This window comes from Streptopelia decaocto, assembly GCF_964273445.1.
Source record: "Streptopelia decaocto genome assembly, chromosome: 19".
NCBI lineage: Eukaryota > Metazoa > Chordata > Aves > Columbiformes > Columbidae > Streptopelia > Streptopelia decaocto.
Genome location: NC_138674.1, coordinates 3,066,970 through 3,084,487, shown reverse-complemented (window position 1 = coordinate 3,084,487; position 17,518 = coordinate 3,066,970). Strand labels below are relative to the sequence as shown.

Below are 17,518 nucleotides of genomic sequence, written 5' to 3'. Positions count from 1 at the left end.
CCTACATCCTAAGAGGGAGGGAGAATAACACCCGCTAATGATGGTGGAGGTACTGGAAGGTGGTCACAGAGATGCTCAGTGACAGTGACACAGATAGCGGCTGCAGACCTGGAAGGAACAAGTAGCATTTAAAACCCAACCTTTAGACATTAATTTCTCCTCCTGCTGCTTTTTCTTTTTTAAACTGAAGAAAATTCCACAATAGATCTGCCTCTCCTGCGCAGGATTTTAAAACGATTCCTCAGCCATTCCCCAGCTCGGGACGTCGCAGGTGTGATGGGAATGAAGAGGAAAACGCCGTGATGCGCTGGGAGAAGGTACCTTGGGGGGGCCCGGAGCGATTCCATCACCCCCCCACCTTGGCGACACTCGCGGCCTCCTGGGACTTGTCAGCGCGGCGTGACCTTGGCTGCAGGGGGGGCCACGGAGCCCCCGGAGCTGCGCGGGTGCTGAGCCCCAGGCAGGTACCGCGGGGGGGGGAACGGGGTCGGCACAGCCCGTGCGCATCCCACGCACATCCCGTCCACGCGGTTCCCACGCACATCCCGTCCACGCGGTTCCCACGCACATCCCGTGCGCATCCCACGCACGTCTCTGCGCTCCGCCCCCGGGATGCCGCCTGGGTCGGGGATGCAGGGGTGGGGAGAGGAAGGGATGGGGGGGGCGTGGCTGAGGGCTTCGGAACGGCCCTACCTGGGGTGGGCTGCTTCCCTGGGGTGGGCACCGTGAATTAAAGATAAAAATAAAATAAAGTAAAATAATAAAATAAAATAAAATAAAATAAAATAAAATAAAATAAAATAAAATAAAACAAAGTAAAAGAAAATATATTTTAAAATAATAAAAGTAATCAAAATAAGAATATTATAAAATAGTAAAAATAAGAAAAAATAATAAAATAGTAAATAGAATAAAATGTAATAGTAATAATAAAAACAACACTAATACTAATAATATTACTACTACAAAGCTAGTTCTGTTACACTTCAGCAAAGGGATCCCCGTGGATAAAATCCTGCCCCGTCTGGCTCCTCCCCAGTGGATAAGTGGGAACGAGTGTCCTGGGCCAACTGGGAACAACGGGTGGAATTTGTCCCTCACTTATTGCTATTTTAGCACAAGGCCACAGGGGGTTGGAAGTGGTTGTTTTACAGCTTCGTGTTTTCTGTGCTTTTATATTTAGGGATAATTGCTCCAGATAGCATTGTAACTTCCACGTGATGGATTGTTACGTTCTTGTTCCTTGTATTCTGTTCTCTCATGGAATATATGGTGTAGTTTCTGTTTGTGAACGGGTTTAATAGCAAGGTGGCTGAGACAAAGTTTACTCAATAAACTTGCCTTTCCCCTTGAGCAGCTTTAGCTTAGATAAACGGGCTTTAAAGTCCTGGGTTAGCGTGGGACTGGGACTGTTTACCATTCATCATTGTTAGTTAATTGCTATGTGGTTAAATATTTAGTTTAGAATAAGTTCTTTTATGCTCTTTTCTTAAAAAAATAATAAATAAAGGTGTGTTTAGCAATGTGGTAAGAGGCCTTCTAGAAGGCTTTTTAAAGATACTCTGCAGTAGGGAAGCTCCACAAAGTTATTTTCCGTATTTTACGTCTACATTTTCTTACTCGTAGTTTGTTGTGTTGTTACCCGTAATTAGCCAACCTATAGCAGCAGGGATATTTGACTGTTTTTTGGAGCGACTGCAGACTTCTTGTCTTCATCCCCAGTTTGATTTCTTATTCTGAAAAGAAAAACAAACCCAAACGTTTGCATTGTTGTTTAAATCACAGAATGTTAGGGATTGAAATCCACATAACCCAGCCTGTGGCCTGCAAACCGAACGTGTTCCGTGTCAGAGGCCAGTGCTAAAGGACAGTTTGGGGACAGGATGGGCTTAATTTCCCAGGCTTTGCCTGAGCCAGAGGCAACAACTCCGCTTTGCCACCCCCGGGCGGGTTTAATGAGCAGCTGTGGTCCAGGTTTAAGTCTCAGAGCAGCCCCTTTGCTTTCAGGTACCAGGATCCCTCTCCCCACCAAGGTGATGGCACCAGTGACCCTGAAGAGAAGCTGCCAAACTAATGCACGCTGCGATTAAGTTATAAAAGACGTACCCGTCATTAACCAATTGTCATGAGGGAAATGCTTTCTGACCACCTGCAAAACGAGGGGATATTGTTCAAGTTTTAGATCCTTCTGCATGACAAGAGACAGAAGATTAAGCGATGCATTGTTTAGAAGTAAAGCGCTTAGTTTATATTTAACTAATAATTAATAGATGTAAGTAAGTAAACAAGTATTAACATCCTCAATTATTTCTTAGTATAGATGTATGTAAATTTTTTCAAAAATTGTAACGCATATGTAATAATTAGATGAATATAAGCAACACAAGAGCATCCAGTCGCTGGAGCGCTTATGGAGGGTGATCCCCAGTGTTCCCCAGCGCTGATAAAATAAGGAATGCTGCTTAACAGTCTAATTAACTCCGCTGTTATTTCTTCGTTTCACCTCGAGCATCCCTTCTGCTGCAGTGGGATGCAGGGTGCGCTTGTGTCCCATCGCCCCAAAACACCTTCTAGGCCACCGAGGAGCCGGTGGCATCGCCAGGACCCGCTTTGCCTTCTCCCCACCTCCTACTCGGCCAGAATGGCGTTAAAAACGGGGATCCTGCAAACACCACCTCACTTTTGGGTTGGTTCTCTTCGCCGTGCACGTGCGGTGGGACTGTAGGTTGGGCTGTGACGAGCAGGGTGTTACTACCATGGGGTGACAGACACTTCTGCGAGATAACGCGGGTTGCCATGGTTACCGATGGAAAATAGGGCTACAGGTTAACTCAGGCCAGCGGCGCATGAAGCAAAAACACCCCACGGCGTTTTGCGCACACCTGAGACACCGAAAGGCACATTGGCGGCCACTGTAAATCTCCAAGTCACCACCCAGCCCCGAGCTGGTAGGTTAAACTTTCCGAGACTTCCCCACACAAAATCGTTGAGTTCAACAGGGATGGAATTGGGGCTCGGGGGGAATCAACCTCCTGTTATTTATTACTTATTGGTGCACCCCAAACCTTACGGCCTTATGCAAGCTCTGATTTTTCGGAGCCTTCACACTCTGAGTATTTAAGATGAATTCTCTCCGAGAGAATTCTCTGAAGAGCGGAGACTCGTGTCCAGTGCACTCAATGGGCAAATAAACTGTGTTCTCTTAATAATACGGGTGATCTTCGGGGTGCTGTTCAAAATATGTATTTAAAGAAGTCTGTACCTTCTTCACAACATGTTCTTATTGCCTTGTTTTTTTTGGGGGGGGAAGGATAGTATTAGAAGCCGGTTTAGAGGCTTAAAACCAGTCCTTGCCTTAGGCCGGCTCAGAGCTAATCCTCAGCTCTCCTTTCCCCTTTAAAGGAGTAAAGTAAAGTGATACAAGCGTGGACAGGCTGAGGAGGAGCTGGGTTATGTGTAGTTTTTTTAAAGGAAAATAGTTGGCAGGAACACGAGCAAAGCTGAAAGTATTTTCATCTGTTTTGTTTTGTAATGTTTAATGTTTTGCTTTCTGCTTTACGAATTACACAAAGGAATCGCTCAAAGCAAAGGTCTCCCATTCTAATCTAATCTAATGTGACTAAGCAGAATTGGCCAAGTGAGGAAAAAAACCCAAATAACATCAAAAATGACAATATCTAGTTTTTCTTAGGGGAAAAAAAGATAGAAAAGCTCAACCTTTAACTGAGATTTGTTTGCAAAATTATTCCATGCTGGGAAGAGTAATCCACTTGTGCATAAAGGTATTTTTTGAGATTAATTTCTATTTTGTTAATCGCTTGGATTTTAGAACTGACTAGTGGGTTTCAAATTATTATCGCTATATAAGTGCAAAATGCTTGTAAACCGTTATGTGCATATGTTTTATGGGAAAGAACTGACCAAGAAGACACCATTTAAAAAGCAATAATCTTGGCAGTTTGAGGAGAAAAGAGCTGGGAAAGGAGCCTCTGCTCGCTCCCTCTTTTTTACAAGCATTTTTAAAAGATAATAGCTTATAATGACTTATTTTTAGAACTGTCTAGAAGCCTCAGCTGAGACCCAGAGGGCAGCAAAGACAGTTTATCCCCAGCCAAAACAATTTACAATCCCAGTTCCAAGGCTGAGACAAGAGGCAGAAATAAACCTCGGCCGGTACCTGCAGGAACCACAAAATATGTCGGGTTATTATGAAAACACTCCAAAAACGATAATTTTCGGTAATAAAAAAGCATTTCACTTCCCTTCGGTACCTTTGCGGCATCAGGTTTTGGTGCTCGGGAGCATCTCGGCAGGCGATGCGGAAGCTGGAGCTGCGTCTGGCGGCTCCGGCGCCCGTGGGTGCTGCAGCGGGGGCGGCAGCGGGGACCGAGGCGATGGGATGAATCACAGCACGTTTCCCCATCCCTCGCTCCGTTTCTAAAAGCAGCGGCTGCAGACAGACGCATTCACCGCGATTTGCCCCCTTCTCCATCGCTTTGTGCTGCCGCACACGGGCAGCATCGCTGGGGGTGCATCCGTAAACCAGATGAGGTTAAATTGTGCCATAATAATGCTTGGAAAGCTGCTTAAGAATGCCTATTTTTTTTTTCCCTGTTGTTTTGTTTGCCAATTGTATTGTTGGTGAACTTTTAATGGGAGGTTTTTCTTCTACCCAGGGTATAACTCGGGCAGTTGGAAGGTGACAGCAGGACAGACAATCCAGGACTGCGGGACAGCCAGAAACTGGGATATGGGACGCTGGTTTCTGCGGAGATCAAAGCAGGGACGTCAGCCCAAAGGTACCAGCTGTTCTGCCAGCGCGTCGTTCTCGTTTAATTAAAACTGTTGAAAGGCGAGCCCTGAATCCTGGATCTGCATTTCGGTGCAGAGAGAAATCAGTCTCAAAAATGTAAAAGTGAAATCTCCCATGAGCTGTAAGTAAAATCACTATTTATTGAACTGATAGTCCTGCTCAGAACTAATAATGCGTGTTCAGTCAGACACCCGTGAGCCTCAGTGTCCCTAGGGGGACACAAGCGACTGGCATCGTGGTACCCGGCACCCTCAAAACTTCGGCACGCCCAAAACCTCGGCACCCCCAAAACCTCATCACCCCCAAAACATCAGCAAACCCACAACCTCAGCATCCCCAAAACCTCAGCAAACCCACAACCTCAGCACCCCCAAAACCTCAGCACCCCCAAAACCTCAGCAAACCCACAACCTCAGCATCCCCAAAACCTCAGCCCTGAACATGACGCTGTTGGCATTTCAGGTCCTGCTCTTTGTCGTTCCCGTGTCCCAACGCTCACCTGGACTTATTATTTCCTTAAACACCCGAGCAGACTCAAGTCGGACACTTGAACTGCGATTCTCGCTGTTTCCCTTGGACTTGCGGGAGAGTTTTTCCCCAGTTACATAAATCCAAGATATTGCAGGAGTGTTTGATGAATTTTGTCCTTTGTTTTACCAGCTAGAAGGTCTCTCCATCGCTGGTTTTCACAGCCCGAGATACAGCTGGAGCAGAGGGGCCCTCGTGCTTCCCTACTCGTTGCTGCTACAGAAACACAAACAGAAAACATGGCATTAACTCCTGCTTTCTGCCAAATATCATTATAGCCAACGTGATGCATTTTTCTGGCTAAATTGGTAATGAATATACATCTTTTAGGGTGGGAAAAGAGTTGTTTTCATAGGCTTTACAGGAGAAATAAACTTGCCGTAGTTTGAAAGCAAAGGCTTAAATATGTTTATTTCATGCTAAACATCTTGTAGTTCTGCTTATGAGCTAGTAAGTCTCTGTATGGATGTTGTCTGGGAGGAAATAAATAGGGATTAATGGCAGTTCCTGTGGATGTGCTGGCGGTTCAAGGAGCCTGTGGGAAGTGGAGATGGTTAAATATTTAACCAGCAAAGCACGAGTTACCTGAAACCCCATTTTCCAGCTGCTTAGTTTGGTTTTGCCCATTGGGAGAGCAGATTCCCGGGGCTGAGCTTATCCTGTGCCCATCGGCCGCGACGCTGCTGTCGGTCCCGTCACCGCGGTCACTCCCGCCGTCCCCATGGCTCCGTGTCATCGCTGTGATGCCGGGATTGGGGGACAACGGGCAGCGCGTCCCCCCGTCCCCTTCGCTGCCGCCCTGGGGACCGTCCCCCCCTCCGGTCGCAGCGTCCGCGTCCCCACGTGAAACGGGGAACCTTGAAAAAAGCAGAAGTGTGGCTGTAATTAGGATTAATCTATTTTTAGCCAGCTGTCTGGTGCCCTGTCTGTGTTCCAGCTGAGATCTTTAATTCTATCGAGCTCAACTCTTTTCTTTTCCTGTCGCGCCCAGGACTGATAAAACAATTTTCTTTTAAACCTCAAATTTGTTGGGGTTTTTTTTGGGGTGGGTATGGTGGTTTTTACAAAACCCCTATTTCCTCCTCACGTTGGAAAACCCAACACTAAAGGTTGCTGTGTAAGAATAAAAGTTATACAACTTTTACTACCCTTATTATTCATTTTACTAAGTAGTTTGGAAACCTAGTCATAGATCAGGAATGTGTTGTACCCTGGGCTGCACAAACAGCACAGAAGGAAAATTGCCTCTTTCAAGCTATATTGAGTAAAAACATGCAGCGATACCAATGTGATTTTTTGCTAAATAGCATCAGGACAAGATGTTACAGACATCTCCGCGCAGCCAGCTGAGCACCTCATCACTTACCGATCCCGTATTTGAATAGCTGCTGTTCTTCTGTTTCACCTTTTAGAATGTATTTGTAAAGGGAACTTCAAGTGAGATTAGCGGTTAAGTTAGGAAAACACCGTGAAATACAGCTAACTGGAGATCAATAGATTCCTCCGTCCCGCTGTTCCCCCCTCCCCGGTAATATTTGGGTTTTGCAAATATTCGTGCCCATGGGAGGCTGGTGGGAGGATGCAGCGGCTGGTGCGTCCCCAGGGCTGTGTTCCCCCCTTTGGTACCTTTCAGCAGCATCAGGGCTATTTGAAGTTCACCGTGCGGCAGGAACACGTGGGTGGGATGCGGGAGGGTGGTCCAGGTGATGGGGAAGATGCTCTCTCTCCTTAGGAAAACCTCAGCAAAACGCCGTTCTCGCCCCAAAAACTCCGCAGTCAGCCCAGGGGTGTGCTCTGCTTTCCAGGTAGCCAAAGGGTGGATTTTACCTATCCCCGTCCCCTCCCTCCCCGTGTATTTCGGTGACTCACGACGCTTCTGAGCGTGGGGATCGGCTGTTTCTGTGCTACCTCCGGCTGTGCACCTCAGCCCTGCACAGCACCCCCGCCAGCTCTATTCTTAGCAGCTAATAGCTGAAATAATTACTTTTGTCTCAGCCCTGTTGGCTCCTTAGATTTGGAACCAAGCAAAAGCTGCTGCTTGGGGTGTCCGCGGATGCTCCACGTCAAACTCCATCATCATGCTGCCCGGGGCGGGGGGTTGAGGATGTTAAATACCTTGAACACAGGGCACAAGCTCTGCTTTGAAGCAGCTCGTTGTGCAGAGGTGGTGCCACCTCTTTGGAATGGATCTCAGCAACTCCAGCTGGGGTTTTCTTCGACTTCGCAGGGTAAATCCCAGGACTGCAGGTTTGCCAAGGCAAGGCCAGGTTTTCACTTCCATTTCAGCGCCTGCTTTGCTGCATGGGCTCGGTTTGCACAAAGAATACAAGCGGTTTACGCAAACGTGGCTCCTCGATGCCAACACATCCCCGGCAGCTCCTGGGAATGAACCCGCACCTCTGGCTTTGGATCTCAGCACCAGCTGTTGAGCCCGTTCTCCTGAACCAGGAAACGAACCCCATCCCCATTTCATGGACAGTCAGTCGTGCACACCCAGGCATGGGCACAGAATTGACTTTAAAACCTATTTCAGAAGGGCTTTTTAATTGTTATTTATACACCTGCCTGCTCTTCCTCCTGTTGCTGGGCCCCCGGTGAGGATAACACACACCGGCAAAGCCATGTCAATACTGCAGAGGCCATTGCTCTGCTGTTCACCAATGAAACCCGTCTGGATAACAATAAACCTTTTGGGAATAAAAAAAACCCTAAAGCTAAATGTTTGTTGTGACACAATCTAACTTTTCACAGCAGAACAAAGCTGATGTGCACACAGCACGTGGAGTGTTCTGCATGGACTGCAGGAGCTGCGGTAGCAAATATCCTTATTTTGGAGCTGCCAGTCTTGAGTTTCCTAGAAATCTGTGCGATAGGACTGCAAGAGCACAAATCGTCTGTTGTTATCCATGTACATGTGAAAAGAGAAGGAAAACTTAAAGTTTAATTTCTGCTTTTCTTTGCAGTACCTCCTTGAAATAATTTCCTATCAGTCTCCTCCCCAAGCCAGGTGATGCTAATCAATCACTAATTGACTGGGGGCCTTCTGGGCAATCAGGACTATAGTTAAGCAAGAGGCACAACCTGAATAAAACCTGGGAGCAAGGAACTCCTGAATTTCCATGTCAGTAATTCTACATCCAAGGTGGGTCAAATGATTTAACTTTGATTTAATTCAGCCTTCCCATATCTAAAATATAGTAATTTTAAACAAGCAAACGTAAAAAACTTGCAGGTTCCCACAAGTAGCACCTAACATTACTTCTTTACTTGTAGTCAATTGTTTTACTACAGCAAAGAGTTAAGTAAGGTATTTTTTAGGGATCATTTTCTATTACAGTATTCAGATTAAAAGAAAAACTATTAATCACCCTCTGATTGGTGAGGGTCGGGGAAACCATCCTGGCACATGGGCTGCGCTGTTACTGGTTTTGTGGGTATTCCTTGAATGGAGCTGGCTGGGAATTCTGTGCCATAATAGACTTTTATTGCAAAACATCATTTTGCTGAGGTTGTGAGCGTTTTGGGAGGAAGAGGTAGTACTGACAAACGTCGCATTCTGAAAAAGACTTACCCCACGTCAGCATTTGAAAAACAAACTATTTTAAAGCAACTTTCAGCACTTCGGGTTGGTAACCTGAAGAAAACTGCGCTAAGCATTAGCGTTAAGTTTCACATTCCTTTCCCCGGTTCTTTGCTCTTCCCACCTCCCCGGGGTGACGCGCGTGGACGCCGACGTCCGGGGGTTATTCTATAGATTTACAGCTGCACAGACTTGCCGCGTCTCGGGCAGGAATTTCGTTTGGCACAACCGAGGCCGCTGGATTATTTGATCTCAGGCTTTTAGTTAAACAGGAACATGCCCCGATTTTAACAATCGCAGTTTCCTGTAGTCGGAGGAAGGAGCGGCCGATGGCATTTAAACCGAAACCCGAGCCAAGGCTTCCCCGGCTGGTACCGCCAGGGCTTGGTTCCTCGTTACAACACCCGAGGACCTTCCCCAGCGGATGGCTGTGGTTATTTTATCAGCCACAACCCCAATAACAATGCGCACGAGGGTCAGAATTTTGTAACATGGGACGGGGGTGTTATTGCTATTAAGGAGGTGCCAGAGAACTGAGGACGCACCTTTAGGTGCAGTTTCCCGCAGCTCCTCTGCTCGCCCGTTAATTAATGATCCTTTTGTGATGCTGAGCGAAATTATCAATTGATGGCAGACTTGGTAATGATGTTGGGGGTTCAACCCCTCCCACCCTCCTGAAAATATATGATTTTTCTCCTAACATCCAGCCTGAATTGTTCAAGCTTAAGTTGTGATATCTTATTACACTGTCTAGCACTATCAATTTGGTTTTAAACAGCATTGTAAGAGCCCAGGGCTCAGTTGTATTCAGCTGTTAGGTCACTCCTCGCTTTGGAATTAATACTTGCACTTTGCTTCCCACCGCGGCCATGGATTATTCCCATTTCCCAAGCTTGCTCCTCGCAGTCAGTTCTTACAAAACCAAAGTTCTGCCTCCTGTTTTTAGACCGAGCCTGGAGAGGGGAAAAAAAAAAGCTGCAACAAAATATGTACATGGGCTCCACTCAAAAAAGCAGCCTGGATTTCTACCATGGAATTGCAGCCTCTATTTCCTTATTTCAGCTCCCAGAAAATGCCAAAGCCTGCCCAACATTTAGCTGACTCAACTGGGTGAGAAGACAACTTTATTTTTTGGGGATCTCATTGTTCAGTTCCGAGTGCTGGAGCTTTCCCTTGTGCCGTGTTTTCTTGAGTGTTTCCCAGAGCAGCTTTGAGTCTTCTCAAGAGCCCAAATACCACCATAAAGTGAATACCCAGAGCCAGGTAAAGGTAGAAAAGTCCCACGGCTGGTCATTGTCAAATGAAAGTAAACCGTAAAATAAAAGCTGCCTTTCCCCTGAAAGCAACCAAAAAGAAACAATTTGGAATTTCCCGATAGGGAAAATGGGGAATGTGGAAAATCTGCGTGTTGGTGGAGCTTTGGAGAGAACTTGGGGGTCACTGGAACCAGCCCAGACACCCCCATGGCACAGAGCAGCAGCCCCAACGCGAGCATCACGGTGGGTGAGTCACTGCAGGAGCGCTCTGCCAATTGTACCTTCATTAACCGAAGTAGTTAATGCAGCTTTGGCCACAAAGCGTCTGTGTAAGGCTCAAGGTCCCATGGGTTTGGTTGCATAAGAAACCAACGTCTTGTGGCATTTAGTTGACCGAGCACGACTTCTCCTGGCCACACGGAGGTTTGATTTCATTTTGCATCAGCTACAACAGCCCTTTTTACATCTTTTATACTATATACTATAGTATACTATACTATCCCCTTCACCCCACACCGAGAGCCTGCGCCGCTCTCCCAGCTCCCCACCAGCTCATAGGATTCTTGTGTCTTATTGCAGAATCATATCTGAGAAACCAGGAGCTTGCAATTCTTCTCATTTGTGTCTGTGCGTAACAGGTGTCATTTTCAGTGTAGTACAGACAAATCCCAAAATAGCTCAGGCTCTTCAGACGCTGCAAAGAGGGGGAAAAAAAAAAAGAAAAAGCGGTTACTTCAGCTTTGGTTGTAGTGAAAACCCAAAGCTCGCAGCCAGCTCTGAAGTCCGGAATGAAAATGGCAGATGTAGCTGTGCTGTAGTGATCTCTGTGTCTCGGTTTGATGTTTTTCAAATGGGCTGCCGGCTCTTTTGTCCGCGCAGACTGACGCGTGAACTCACGCACGCTGTGCCGGCTCCTCTTTGATTCCCAGGTGCTGGATCTGCCCCTGATCCTCCTCCACGCTGCCCGGTTCGGAGGCTACAAGAGTGGAGAGCGTGCTGGGGTGGACACGAGGAGACAGTGGCCATCTGCAACATCTGACCTGCCCGGTGACGCCTGCTGGGCTGAAATACAGAGCCGCTTGTGGATTTTCTTTGACTGGATTCTGGTGACTCCAGGAACGCAGTTATTACTTCCCTGGTCATTTTCAATCTGTGTGTGTGATAACACTTATCAATCCTGTTCCGATTAAGAGGAGCCTATGGCTTTCTAGCACTTTCAGTACCTTATCTTGCACTGTGCATCTGCCGCACTGAACCACACTCAGATCACCGTCTTGTGGGTCCAGCAGCAGCTTTTATGGCCAGAAGGCCTGTGTTTGTCCACAGTACCAGCTCCTTTTAAATTGCCTTGTGCTCCAGGGTAACTGCCTGCTGAGGATTTGCAAGACGTAGGCCTCAAATATATTCTTTTAGGAAGTCGAATAGTGGTTCCTGTCACCGAAACAGTTAATCAAAAAGCACTAACTCTCTACTGGAACGCGTGTGTGTGCGTGCGCGCGTGTGCGTGTTTTTGTTTTTTAGAGCCAAGAAGATTTGCTTTGGTGTTTTTTTTAAAGCAGAAACCACCACAAAGTTGGCTGTGGTTTCAGCTGCGCTCGTTCGAGATCTGTATTGCTGACTACCAATCCTAAAAGAGTTAACCCAGCAAGCATGACTCAGAAGCAGAGAAGGAGATGCGAGGCTGGGAGCCTCGGAGGAAGCGCCGAAACGGAGGTGAGGAACATAATAATTACCAAAAAGAGGTGCAGAGTCCAGGAGCGACGTTCCCCTCGGTTCGCCTGGCCCTGGCACCGCTGGCACGGGCTCCCTGGAAAGCTGCAGTTCCGCTCTTATAACACAGGGAGCAGGCTGGAGAATTTAGAGCTGCGTCACAGAGCTCAGCGAGAGAGTGAGAGAGCAAGCTCTGTCGATAGGTCTTACCAGCAACAGCCCTGCTGCTGCAGCAAGAGGGGAGAGAGGCAGCAAGAGAGGCACACAGGGCTCCAGAAACAGAAGTGCCACCAAACACCGGGGACTGGGCTCCTGCCACCATCCAGCGTCATTTAAAGACGGGATTTGGGCTCGGTTGGCGTAGGAGGTTTCACCCATTGACGATGCTGGAGACCCGGCGCGCTTAATCCCGCGGGGAGGGAGAGTGGGCAGACGCCGAAAGGGTTAACGGAAAGGAAATTTCTGGAACCTTCTATTCTGCGGCGCTCCGCGGCGAGCGGAGGGCTGGGGACTGCGCAGATGGTGCACGGGCAGCAGCTCTTCGGTCCGGTTCGTCTTTCCCACGTACGTACCCTTTGATCAGGATGGGGCTTGAGCTGCAGCTACGTATTTTAATTATTTGCAGGGCATCCCTTTCCCCCGGCGTCCCTAAGTTCGGATCCCGAAGTGCCTTTATTATTATTTAGGCTGGGTATGATTGCTCTGTTCTGCGTCAGAGCTGTTTTCTCAATGGAACGATGGCACAGGTTGTACTAATGTCACTCTTGCCGGCATTGCTGTACTGCAGAGGAGGGTAGTAGTCGTGGGGGAGAGATGACAACTTTGCAAAGACTGCTGTTTGCATGTTTTGTTTGGGCTTTTTATTCCCCCCCTGTCTCTCTAGAGGCTGGCATGTTGGCGAGGGTTTGGTGGAGGGGTTAACAGGCGCCCTGCGTTTCAGAGCTCCGAGGTTTGTCACTGCGTAGTTCGCGAAGTGGTAAAAACGGTGACGCAGTCATCATTGCAGGGCACGTCGTCCAGTTCGCTCAGAAAAAAAAAACCCACCAAAAAAAAAAAAACCCCACTGGGGACAGGTAGACGGTGCCTTCCAGACGCTTCCAACAGCAGCTGAAAGGGGTTAAGGATGAGCCGAGCCGGGGAAGCTAGCATTTCGGGATTAAATGTCATCATTTTGGCGTTGGAAAGTTGTTTACCTTGCTCGCTCCGTGTCTCCATGCTGGCAGCCGGCCAGCTCCCATGTGATACTCGGCCCTGGACTGCTGCATCATTAACCCAGCGGCGGCACCGCCTCCCCATTGGCCCGGGGGCGGGCTCTCGGCCGCAACGGCGCCAGCCGATTGGCGGAGGGAGGGGATGGCAGGTGAAAAGCTCTCGCTGATTGGCGGAGGGCTGGGTGTCAAATCTCAACGTTTGGATTTCGCTTGCTTCAAAGTGCCGGCAGCTCCCTGCCCGCACCCTGCCTGCACCCTGCCTGCTGGACGCCCCTCGGGCAGGGGCAGCAGGCAGCAGCAAAGCCATTAACCCCTCGGTGCGGACCCCGCGCCCACGGGTGCCCGGCGAGGTTTCGTTTCGCCGTGCGGTGGTGACGATGACGTGTCAGAGCTGCAAAGCACGGGGAAGGGGAAAGTCCTGGGTTTGGGGTTTTAATCCTCGATTTTCTCCTCGCTTCCTCACTTTCCCCCTTCTGTCTTGTAAGCAGTTAAGTGTCTGCAGGGCTGCAAACTGCTTAGAGCAGGGATTGCACCTGGAAATGATGCCGTGGGAATAATTAAAGAAGGGAAAAAGACGCTTGCCCAAACTCAGCTTTCGTTTGCATTAAGTGTGAGTTTGCCACAGGCTGGGTAGGATCAGGGAGAGCTGGAGGCAGCCCTAAGGGATGGCTCTGTGAAGCTTTGCAGAAGAAATAAGTGTTAGAAAGCAGGGACTGAAGGATTGGGAAGGACTGGGTGAGGATGAAGGGGAGACCGAGGGCAGCTCTGGAGAGAGGACAAGGAAACGAAGGGGAGAACATTTTTCTCTCTTAACCATTTACTATACTATTTTTTCACCTCTCTTCTTAAAGCGACCAGCAATGAAGATGGTAACTCTGCCTGGAAGTGCTGAGGACACAACCAGCTTTGAGCTTGGTCCTTCTGGCCGAGGAAGTCTCCCGGTTATGCAGTGGAGCGGTAACTTTGCTTTCTTGTACAGCAGGGAACATTATCCCATAGCCTTTCAGCATGCTGAGGCTTAAACAAGTTTAAGGATATGGTAGCATAAGCATTTAATCTGTATTACTCACTCGCTGACATCTCAAGCGCCAGGTCCGGTTGTTTAGCAACAACCGCTGGGTTCAGAACCGGCTCAAATGTACGGTGACCACGGTCTGCGCAGCTTCGGCAGCAGCCTGGGAGAGAGGGAGAGACAAGGGCTGTACGTACATCCATCCACCCACCCCGACCAAATTCGGGCTGTTCCGTTACAAAGGCCGCAGGCGCTGCGGTTTTTATCCCCGACTCCATTAATTTGCGCAGTACGGTAAAGAGGAGGATGCCGTCTCCATCGGCTGGTAGGAACAGGGAGGGAAGAAGAAAACAGTAGGTGCCACCCCCCGCTTACCCCCCTCTTGCCCATCTCCACTTTTCCTCCCTCCCCGCCTTTTCTGCCCGATTCCGTAGGGAATTTCAGAGCCTTGCTGCAGTCGTCACAACCCCTCCTGACTCACTGAGCCTTCGCTGGCTGGAGCCGGCTCCCTCGGAGCATCCTCAACTCCTGCAGCGCCAGTTCCGCAGAGCAGGGGAACAACAGGAACAGCAGCCGTGACAGTGGTCCCTGCAGCAAGACAGACAGACAGACATAAATACACACACCTAGAGCAACAGTATGCATCTGTGGAGGTAATTCTGTCCAGCCGGGAGCTGGACTAAGAGACGACGCTCGGTTGCATGGAGGACGGGCGGGTTGCGTCTGTTTTACCGAGTGCGGACAACCCTTTGCGTCTTTCCCCATTGCGGTTGTGGGGCGTGGGACCTCGTTAATGTGCAAAGCTAGTGCTTCTTAATGGCATTTTGGAAGGAGGTGCAACTGGTATACTTGCTCAGGTGTCTGCGTACTCTTTGAATACCTGTGTTCACCGTAAGGATGTTTTTGGTTTTATTCCCTTTGCTACCATCTTTTTGCCACAGTGACAGTTTAGTTGTGACTAAGTGCAGGGGCAGTAAGGAAGCAGAGGAGTTATTTCAATGTTAAACTTCGTCCGTAAATCTCATTACTCAGGAATTGAGGTTACTGTCGGCAGGTAAATCTGTGGGACTGTTAAGAAGGGGACACGGCATATTTCCGTAGGACGGTAGCGATTTTGCGCATAGGCACGGTGTTGCTATTGCATGTTTGCTGTACGTGGCTAACTGGTCCATAATGGTTTTCTGCGTATTGCCACAAAAGGGCTCGGGAAAGCTGTGATTTTTTTTCCTCCCTCTGACACTTGTGTGTGTGACATTGTGTAAGCTGATTCATTTTTCTGTATTTTGCTTTCCTTCCTTGGTGAAGTGGGGTTTAGTGCATCTCTCAGCCTTAGTGCGGCATTCTGACGCAGTGTTCGTTAATGCGTTTGGTCCGTTGGCAAAACACACGCAATTTTCTCGGGAGTTTTGACCGCCGAAGGGCTGCAAAATTTGCTGAAGGAAGTTAAGGATTGCAAACGCTCGCGATATAAATTTAAAAGCATTACCTTCTTATTCTGCTCCGAGACCGAAGGAAGGCTCTCCGGCTGACGAGACAGCCATGATCTCTTTCTGCACTTGTTTTGCCGATGGTCATGTTACATCTGTGACGCAGCCCGATTTTGCTCTTGGTTCCTGTCTGTGCTTTACGGAGCTGAGCTGATGAGGGCACAAGCTTGAATACGGTTAGCGCTATTAATTTAATATCGATGCTAAACTTCGCAACCATACCCGAAGTGCCAGAGCTATCGGCATCCACCTATTTCAGCACCCGCGGGCGGGGAGGGAACCCGAGGAACCCGGTAGCACCTCTGGCCATTTTGTTGCTCGCAGAGTCGACTCTGAGCCTGCAGCGCTGCTGCTGTTCATTTCCACATCGTACAAACAACAGCGTCAGGCTCTGTGTCAGGAGCTTTAACGATGCTGTGAGAAGCTTAAAAGTCTATGAGTCTATGTTTTGTTTGTTTGGGTTTTTTTCCTTTGTTATTTGGGAAAACTCATTAAAATGTCCCAATGCCAAGAATTTTACCCTCGCTCTTCTTACAAATCACTTCCAGACCTGTCCAAAAAATGAACTGCTGCCGTGTATTTTTTCTAAATCTTGTTCACAGTGTTTTCTTATAGTTTAATATGGCTGGGGGAAGGGTAAGATTTAAGTCTGTTAAGTATCTGTATCGCTGATGCTAATGGACAGAGATGTCGGCAAGAGATACGAGCTGCCCATCTCCTCTATATATCTGTATATATAGATAGTCCCGAGCCCAGGTTGTGAAGCTGCCTGTGTTATCGAACATGGAGAGAGTGCCCTGTTCTGTTCGCACCCACCCAAAAGTTTTGGTGCAAAGGCAGCAAGAGGAATGTCACAAAATGGTTTCAGCGGGGCTGTTTGTCCTGGCACGGCTCCGAGAGAGGGACCGGCCGCAAGGTCATTCCCTGACTCATTGGTTCAGGAACCCCCAAGCTGCATTTCTTGCAGCTTGTAGCAAGTCCTGAACTTGGAGGTGAGGCTTGAAATTTAATGCTACTGCGGCAGTGAGTCCAAAAGCGTAATCCCCAAAATCCTGCATCTCCAAAGTGTTCTAAAATCCCCACCTATAATCTGTTTCTGGAGCTATCTACAAAAACTTTGCACTAGTTCCCTCATCACCTTTTCCCCCAAGACTTCCTTGGGACTGTTGGGAATCAGGATTAGGCATCAACTTACACTGTGTTCCAGTGGAAAAAAAAAAAGGAAAAGAGTCTGGATATATTTGCATTTGTGTTTCTGCAGTTGTTCTTGTGTGGACTCCGCAGGCTGCTCCACGTTCACCAGTGTCTGTGGAGCTGGTGGTGTCTCTCGTGAGTTTTTGGTTCAGGTGCTTTAGCTCAGTAACTGCCTTGTCCCCTCCCAGGTTTCTACATTTATCTCTGCTGTCCCTATTTGTTCACATCACCGGTATTTTCAGCCGATTCGGAGCAAGATCAGCAATGGGTATATTAGGGCTGGCCTGAGTCTTCTCAGCTTCACAGGCAGCAGTGAAGCGGTTAATTGATCTTATTTTGTCGCTATTTTTGCAATAATCAAGTTCAATTTAGGGGCACGTTATCAAGATGCTTTTGAACAGAGAGGAACACAGGGATCCTCCCTGCTAGCCAACCGCCTGTTCTACTAGCCAAGCTTCCTGCCCTGACCGTGCCTAACGTCAGCCTTGGCCTTCAGTCTCATTATTCTCTGGTTTCCAAAGGGAAAGAGCCCGGCTGCTAATCCTGATGCCGGTGACGACTCTTCGCCTACAGGGAGGCATATGTGAGAGCTCGTCTGCTAAAAACTGAGCCAACACAGTGTGATTCAGACCTTCAGCTTTCCAAGGAAGAGCTATTTCTGAGTCCAGCGCGTCTCTGCGCCTCCCCACACAAACTCTCTCTCCCCAGCGCAAACGGTGGCCGCCGG

At 48.4% G+C, this 17,518-nt stretch overlaps 1 long non-coding RNA gene across 1 annotated transcript; it reads left to right on the top strand.

The window, feature by feature from the left end:
* The first annotated feature begins 11,927 nt into the window (after window positions 1-11,927).
* LOC309448107 lies at window positions 11,928-15,073 on the top strand. Its single transcript, XR_014185725.1, has 3 exons — window positions 11,928-12,451; window positions 13,950-14,055; window positions 14,545-15,073. It is a non-coding gene; the product is annotated as an uncharacterized lncRNA (long non-coding RNA).
* The last annotated feature ends 2,445 nt before the right edge of the window (window positions 15,074-17,518 follow it).